This window comes from Sinocyclocheilus rhinocerous, unplaced genomic scaffold (genome assembly GCF_001515625.1).
Source record: "Sinocyclocheilus rhinocerous isolate Xijiao unplaced genomic scaffold, SAMN03320098_v1.1 scaffold522, whole genome shotgun sequence".
Classification (NCBI taxonomy): domain Eukaryota; kingdom Metazoa; phylum Chordata; class Actinopteri; order Cypriniformes; family Cyprinidae; genus Sinocyclocheilus; species Sinocyclocheilus rhinocerous.
In genome coordinates this window covers 181050-190224 of record NW_015625031.1, presented here as the reverse complement: position 1 = coordinate 190224, position 9175 = coordinate 181050, and the positions used below count along the sequence as shown (strand labels likewise).

The window sequence follows — 9175 nt, the reverse complement described above, 5'->3', positions numbered from 1 at the left end:
CAAGCTAGATAATTCTGCACACAGCTGCAATTCCAGGTTTTCAAACAGAGATGGCGACAAAGAGGCAAAACTTGTGGACTGCAGCTTTAAATTTAGTAGAACTAGTTCCTTCGCAGATCACTGTGTGTACTCAATTCAGGAATTGCTATTGCTAATTCAAATGATGTGTTGAAGATTCTGTTACTAATTTGAAAACAAGGCAGCACTGTGTGTTTAATAAAACCTTTTAACATGCAGTGGTGGCCAAAATTGTTAAAACACCGGACAGATCTGAAAATATTGACCTATTTTTGCTTCCAAAACATGATTTAATTTCATAATGTTCATGAAACATGCAGATGGTAAGAAAGCACCATGCTCATAAATAACCCTCTACAGTGAGGGGAGCGATGCTTTAAAAATGTATCAACAGAAACACACTAGTTGAGTGGAGCCCAAGGCGAGTACTGGGGCCTAAGTCAACTCAGAGAAAGGGAACAAGGCTGACAACGCGTAACCCTTACCATACATGATTTTAGAAAGTGCACAGAATGCTTAGCGTGCACACTTACCACAATGTGGATTTTAGAAAGTGCACAGAGCTTAGCGTGTGTACTTGCCATAGCATGGATTTAGATTCCAAAGCATCTGCTCACAGATGACCAGTAGTCCTCAGACACTCAATCGGGAGTGGCAGGCACAAAGACAATCCTCTGAGGTGAGGGAGCACTGCCTGGTTTGACCCGAATAGAGGCAGCTTCATCACACATTTCTAAGGGAACAACAGGGTCCCAACATAAAGGCAACTGACCAAAGATGCGACAGAGACGGGCCTAACACTCAGTTAGTTGCAAATGGGGTCCTTCGGGAGCAGCGCTCTCGGCTCTCAAGCTGAGGTGGGTCCTTACAGCACATACTGGGAGTGACTCATAGCTAACCCTCACAGAGAGGGGAGCACTTCTCAGCTTGACCAGAAGGGGCGCTAGATTACAAGGGGTAACCCAGCAGGGCCCAATAAGAGACAGTCCACTGGAGCAGCTGGACACAGTCTCATGCTCTCTATCTCGATAGAGAGCGTGGGTCCTCTATAACCAGACCCGATAGAATCTGAAGAAATAGCGGGACCTAATAACCATTCATGCATATAGAGTGTTACGACCCTGGTCTAGGGTCAGGGAAAATAACATAAATAAAGAAGTCTGAAACCGCTGTTACCTTTGTGCTGGTGAATTTATTTTTCCTATCTTTAGGTCTCATTTGTAGCGTCACCGTTAAAAATGTCCAATACTATGGTTTGGGCAGCACCAGTGTCACGAAGCAAAGAAACTTGCTTGATTCCATTTTCAGCGCTGGTTGCTACATAACCCTTAAACAGAAATGGTTCGTAACCAACTGGAGGAGAGACAGAAGAAAAAGAATGCACAAATCCCACACTTTTAGCTTTAGCCGACACATTCTTCTTTTTCCAGGCTTCGCAATCAGCAATCAGGTGACCAGGACTCAGACAGTAAAAACATACCCGACCTTCACCTGCTCGAATTCTCGCTGTTCTAACTCCCCCATAGGCCCCACCCCGATTGAACTTGGAACCGCCATTCCCGATTCCTCCGGCAAAATCTGCTGCCGAATCAGTTGTCTGTGCAACACAGTTCTAACTTCCTTCTTAGAAGCGTTCCGCGGCACATCGATTTTAAAAAACTCAGCGACATTAATTAACTGGTCTTTTCTACAACAATTAAACTGTTCTGTGCTTGGAGATAGTGTGAAGGTGAGTAAATCAAATTCCATTATATTAGCACTCACTAGACCTTCGCTAGTCCACTTGTCTACAGTGTATTGAATTTGGTTGTTCAAACCGGAGAAAGCTTGAACCGGCGGACAAGCCCCCAATTTATGTTACGACCCTGGTCTAGGGTCAGGGAAAATAACATAAATAAAGAAGTATGAAACCACTGTTACCTTTGTGCTGGTGAATTTATTTTTCCTTTAGGTCTCATTTGTAGCATCACCGTTAAAAGGCTATCCCTTCGACACACACAACACTACCAACAGCTCTGCTCTCTCTCTCTGGCTTCCGCCTCCTCCGGTCCCACTATTTCAAAAGATGCTGGATCTCCAGGGACGAATCAGCAGATGCGTCTTTTACGTCCAATTAGGGCGGAGTCACCTAAGAGAGAGAGAGAGAGAGAGAGAGAGAGAAACTACGTCCCCGGACGTAACAAGAGTTTACTGCTCCTCAGAGCAGATGCACAAAAGAGGGGTTTCTACAGAAACACAAATCCCTCTTACCTCAGGGAACGCAGTGTATTCCAGCCCACTCCGCAGAGGGGTGATTACTGGTTCAACCATAAGGGCAGTGTGACAGTGAAGACCCACGGGCCAAACCGTCTATGGAGCGCTGAGCGCCTCAATGCCTCAGCTAGAGGAGCTCTAGCTCAGAGAACGTGCATGAAGGTTAAGGAACGATTCAAATCTCGGGAGACCCCTTAGGGTGAGAAATTAGTAGTTCGCACCTGGCCAGAGGATAGGGAGCATGTCGTGAAGCATGTACTCAGGAGAGTACTAGCCACGAGAAGGACCCGCAAGTCCTGAGGTTGCAGCATTATACTGGGGACCTGATGCTGGGAAGATGAGGGCTATCACCAGCCTGGAACCAGAACCGATGAGTGAAACTATCACTGTAATCGGTAAACAGCAGGAGGTCCTGACTTAGCAGGTGGGTCAAACCTAAAAGTCAGAGAAACAGAAACAGGTCCAAGTAGCGCTGCAGTGAAAGGCTAGCATCGAATACACAAGAACTAGCAGTAGAGTAGATAAAAATGGATCGTACTCACCAAGCATGGCTCCTGCGCATGACTCAGGCTCATGGAATAAGCTGGAGGTGAAATCCGAAGCCTGGACCTTCGTGGAATTAAGGATTTAAAGGCAGCCGAGCACGTCTTGGCCTCCTAAAACTTCGTCTCGATGGAAGTGCTGAAAAGCTCAGAAGGGGAAACCGGCGCATCAAGAAGAAAGCCCTTTTCTTTCGACCTGATATCCACCAGACTCAGCCACAGATGTTTCCCCGTAACCACCATGGCAGCCATGGATATGCCAATGGCAGTAGCGGCCTGCTTAGTGGCACGGAGAGCAAGATCTGTGGTGCGATGCAACTCAGCCACCTCATCAGGGGATAGACCCTGCCTTTATCCAGGTCTTTCAACAGATCACCCTGAAAAGCCTGATGCACCGCTATGGTGTGTGAAGAGACTAAAGCCTGACCTGCTGCCGCGTATGCCCTGCCATTCAAACAAGATGCATCCTGAAGGGGTTTGGATGGCAGGGAGGGAGCCATAAGAGAAGATGTCTCCCCCATAGAGAGATAGCAGGCCAGCGCCTCTTCAGCAGGGGGCATCTTTTCATAACCATTCTCACACATCTCCTCGATGTTGGCTTAACTAGTATGCTGGAATCTGTGGATACAGGACGAGAATGGATTTTTCCAAACCTCGATCTCCACATGAAGATCGGGAAGGAATGGAAGGCTCTTTTTTTTTTCTTTTTACTTCAAGCCAGAGTGCAGTATTATGTGGTTATCTGAGAAGGACATGATATAAGTAATCTGTCCAACAACTGCAGACAGACCCACACTATAACACTTCCTATATAAACAAAAGGAAATTACTGATAGGGAGACATTTCCTGTCAGGTCCTTTCCATGTTTTCACCACGACCGCAATGCGCAGCATGCATTCAACTCCCTCGGGCGATAAACACGCTCCGCCCAACCACTAGATAACCACTGCCACGAATGCGTCGCTATTCCCGCGACAGGCGAACGAACTCATGCAAACGCTACCTACAAACTCGGGTAAATAGTTAAGTACTCACATCCCCCTCAGTAGTCCCGAGAATGCATCACGATGAGCACAAGCCACCTCCTCGTGAGACGAGCACGTTCGAATGGTCACGCTGAAGGCGTTCCCCATAGCGACCCCTAGAGGACGCAGTTCGAAGTTCCCTCGTAAGGGAACAACTGAAACCTCTTAAATATGCCAAGTGTTCTAACAATTTGGCCACCACTGTATTGCTAAAGAAAAGTTAGCAGTTACACTAAATCAGTGCTTCTCAAACCTGTCCTGGGGACCCCCAACCACTGCATTTTTTTTTGTATGCCTCCCTCATTTAACACAACTGATTAAACTCATCAGCTCATTAGTAGAGTCTGCAAGACTTGAGTTGGGTGTGACATATAAGGGGGACATATAAAACACTGTTTTTGCTAATCATTTCATATGCAAGGAGCTTAGAAGGCTTTTATAAAAAAGTAGTAAAGGTACCATTAAAAAAAAAACTCATTTCTAATGGTCAGATGCATGGAAAACTCCTCAGGAGGGAAATTATTATAAATGATAAACATGGAAATTTTATTTATTTTGGTAGGGTAACATGTAAAGCTGAGAATTGTTTGATTATGACTGTGGGTAGCTAAGCAGTGCTGTAGATTTGTGTCTGGAAGAACAGAAGATAAATAAAGGAAATACATTTATTCAGTGGTTTGTTAAGTTTAGATTCTTGCATTAGCAGACGCTGTTTTACAAAACAACTTCTCCTCCTAGTTAATAGAAATCCCTGTTCTGAACTCAGCTGCTCTGAGGATGAAAAGTGCGGGATGAAAAATGGTGTTTATGGCTGTTTATGTGATAAGGACCATCACAGACAACGACAGCATCATGACTCTTTCGGTTGGTATCATTCCATAACAAAATGTGAAAAAATACACTGTTTTTCAGTTATTAATTACATTGGCTTTTTTCCCCTCTCAGATTTCTCAGAAACCTGTGAAAGCAGCTCTGGCTCCATGTCTGTGTCTCGCTGTCAGCTCTTTGAGGCTGGTTTTCCAGCTGACGTCTTACACCCACCTCAATGATCCTAGCTGCAAAGGAACAGTTCGGAATGGCAGTGTGGAATTCCATTTTGATAACGATGAACACATCTGTGGTACAAATCTTGTGGTAGGACTAACTATTCAATCTATTGAAATACACCATCCAAACATGTGTAATGCCTGATAGAACCAGCAGAGTTTGATTTGACCACATGGGGAATCTCTTTGAGACTTTGAGAAGTCTCTAGGGTGTATTGTTTGGGCCCATCATTTTGATACAAATTGATTCTTTAGAGGGCCTAAACAGAGTATCCTAGAAACTACTTAAAGTCTCAAACAGATTCAGTGGGGAAGGGTGCACAAAACCTTGTGTAACGGAGGCCAGCTGGTAAGAGCTGTGTGGGTAAAGTTCACTCCCCGGAACTCAAGAGGCTGCAGCCTTTAGCATCCTTCTTAAAATGCCCACCTCCCGTGCCCGAAACACTGGTTCAAATCCCGCTCGGAGCAAGTGAGGGAAGTAGAACCGGAGGGGTTACACTACCCACAAAAAAGACTGGGACGTGTGCCCGCATTCTCCACCATTAATATTTAACCCACCAGTTTTTCACTTGACTGCTATTTTTTTTAGTAAATTGTAGCTAAATTGCAAAAATATGTATACATTTTGTCCACAGGCCAACGGCACCCACTTCATCTACAGTAACTTTATTCTGGGGACACCGAGGTCAGAAGGTCTCATCAGCAGAAAGAATATCCTTAAGCTTTCTTTCAGCTGTGTTTATCCTCAAACACAAACACTTTCCATGAATATGGCAATCAACCCACTGGAGAGGTGTGAGTCAAATATGATTCCTGATTAGTTCACAAAATGGAAATTTTCTCACCATCATATTGTTCAAATTCTCATGCCTTTATTTGTTTTGTGGAGTTTTACTGGTTGTTTACCATTAATTCTCTTGAGGATTTCCAAGCTCCAAAAAAAAACAAAAAACTCCACAAGTGCATTATAAAAATGGCCTATATGAACCATATCATTATTCAATAAGATGAGACTCAAACAAACACATTTCTTACAATTCAGACATCACTACTTCTGTAATGAGCTCTCACGAATGCACCACCAAAAACAGCTAGGTCAACATTTTCTGTGAATAATGATGAACACGTTTTTCAATGAACTAATCTCTTAAGCAGAAAAATAAATGTCTTAACAAGTAATTATGGTAATATTCTCTAAAATAAAAATATATATTTTACTTTTAAAACTAAGTCATTTTAAAATGGATCTGTCCATTATTTTAACAGCATTGTGCACAAGACCCTCCCCGCTGGTGAAGGCAGATATCAGGTTCGGATGACTCCATATGAGGATGATGAGTTTACCCAGCCCTTCACTGGTAGATTGGATGCAGAGCTCGACCAGAAGATGAATGTGGAAGTTCGTGTTGAGGGGGTTGACAGCCACCAGTTTGCCCTGGTGATGGACACGTGTTGGGCTACGCCTGTGAACGATCCTGGTTACAGTCTCCGCTGGGATCTCATCGTCACAGAGTAAAGCTGTTTCTAATCCTTAAAGCACAGATTCTATTTTTTGCACATGAAATAAAAATGTGATGATTTACAAGAAATCACTTTAGGGTTGAATGTCTCTATTGAAATCAAAATTTGATTTGTTGATTGTCATTATTGCTATTCTCAGGTGTCCCAATCCAAATGACCACACAGTGGAGCTGCTGCAGAACGGCGTCTCGACATCCAGTCGTTTCTCCTTCAGGATGTTCATCTTCACTGCAAACTCCACTAAGCTTTACCTGCACTGTGCTGTTCACCTTTGCCTTCTGTCAAGCAATAGCTGCTCCTCAGTGAGTTTTGAATATGTGAAGGTTTACGAATCTGCCATTTATAAACTCCTTTGATCAAACACTAAATATCAGCCCTTAATGTGTCCCTGGTGGTGAGGTTTGCTGTCCTCTGCTGGAGACTTTGTGCACTCCTTTATCATTAATTTTTGTTCAATGATTTTTGCACAGATATATTTAGCCTTTTTCTCTTTTAGGACTGTAACTCTGGACACCAGCGGAGAGAGGGCAGGTCTCTGGACTTCCATGACAGTGCTTCCATATCCATTGGTCCTCTGACGATGGCTGAAGGGATTACAGGTGAACATTTCATTTATTTTAATCATTTGTAAATAGAGGTGACTGATGATTTCCGCTGTTAAAACATTACAGTTCACTGTGTTGTGTTATATTCCCTGTGCACAGATAAGTGGGTCCCAGAGCAAGTGAAGGTATCTGAGGCTTCTTGTCTGTGTGCTTCTCTGATGCTGCTACTTGTTCCTCTGATAAGTGTCCTGACCCTCTTTTATTGAAACACACACACACACTACACCTAAACCTACCCCTCACAGGAAACTGCTGGAAACACCGTTTTGTATGTTTTTTAAGCCTTTTGTTTTACGGGGACACAGGAAGTGTCCTCATAAACCATGTTTACGTTGTAGTACCCATGTCATTATACACATTTGTGTCCTCATAAACCATATATACCTGTACACACACACACACACACACACACAGTGGCATTTTAATGAATGTGACACTGATGCCACACTGGTTTTGGGATTTTATTTCCTTATTTCATGTGGACTTTGTCTATTTTCCTACAAGCATAAAAACAAATAATTTACATGAATTGTTATTTACTACATTTATCTTATTTTACTAAAGAAGATGTTACAGTAAGAAAGACAATCCGATTCATGTTTATTCAAATCATGCGAAGAAAACTTTAAAAGTGCCATTCATGTTGTATTCCTTTCAGTTCTGTAACTTTTAAGAAATGCATACACTTATGTTACAATTCAGGAAAGAATTTCTATAGCAGACTTTCAAAAATGATCTGGTCAATGTACACGATGGAAAGAAAGAGGTAAAGTTAGTCACATCTCAGTGAGAGAATGACAGTTTACATGAAGACATCAACTGTACATCAAAGTTTATTTAGATTTTTTAAATAATTTTTTGACTCATTGATATTATCAAACTAAATTGTTTAATTTGATTTTACAGTACTGCTTTAGAATGAAACAAACCGGTTAAGGTTAAACACAGTGAAATTAATTTACAATTAAAGCAGTTGTTCCCCTAAAAAACATGTTTACCAAATAACATTTTAATCAGAGAATGAAAAAAATAAACTAAATAAACTGTGTATTTTTAATTTTGTAAGTGCAGTACCATCTTTCATAAAATGTGATTTAAATATTTTTTTCTAGCATATTAATAGCACAGTGTTACACAAAAGGGAATTAAATGTGATGTAAATTGAAGCAAGGTGACTTCACATTCTGTATTTTGAAATCAAATAATTTCAGTAATAGTATGAATAAGAGATTATTGATAGTGTTATCTTTTTTAATAGTATCTTTGCAATTGTTTTGCTTGATGTTGGTACTATCTATAATAAAGTGTGAGAAGTGGGTTTCAAACTTCATTTCTAAAGGTTTTGAAGAATGTTGCAGCTCTGGTTGAGTTGCTCTTATGTAAGATGAGGTGAGGTTCAGACAATGCTCAAATGAACAAACTGTTCTTGTATTGTTCTAGTTCTCAGTTCAAGAAGGTGAAGAGAAACTGAAACTGAAGAGCTGGATAGGACAGTGATACATATATGTGCATAAGATCATGCCTGTACAGTCCTCTGTTAACATGCAGACATTTGCAAGTTTATATATCTTAATGTCCTTTATAATTATGGAAATTAACTTATTTGGCTACATTTAATCAACAGTCAGTGGACAGTGAGTCTGTGATGTCAGTGGACAGTGACCATGTTGTGTGATATTGGCATGCTGAACGATTTATATATAGAATGTAAATATGTTCCATCCAAATCTGTTGTTAGGATCAATTTAAGAATGTAAACTGTTGTATTAGGGCTAGGGTTCATCCCTGTTTTATAAATATATACCAATTTTTCTCTAAATGTTTGTAGTGATTATGCTGCTCTAGTGGTCCTTAATTGGTTAAACTACTGATGTGAGAGAAACAATTTGGCCTCATTAAATTATCATGTAGTATTCAATTAGTACAACATGTGGTTGAACAAGAAGGTCATGTTAATACGATTCACCAATTAATTAGTTATATATATACTTCAGTTTTATCTACCCTAAACACACATCTTAACAGCTTATATTAAGCTTACGTTAAACACATTTATGGATCAAAATGACAGACCTTTTAATTTAATGAACATGTAAAAAGACTGACTGATTAGAGAATATTCATACACTGCAGCATGTATCTCTCCTCTACATGATATCTTTTG

The 9175-nt window shown here is 41.2% G+C and overlaps 1 pseudogene; it reads left to right on the top strand.

Annotated features, from left to right (window-relative positions):
• LOC107748263 (uncharacterized) overlaps window positions 1-7217 on the top strand; it is a 26168-nt pseudogene extending 18951 nt beyond the window's left edge.
• The last annotated feature ends 1958 nt before the right edge of the window (window positions 7218-9175 follow it).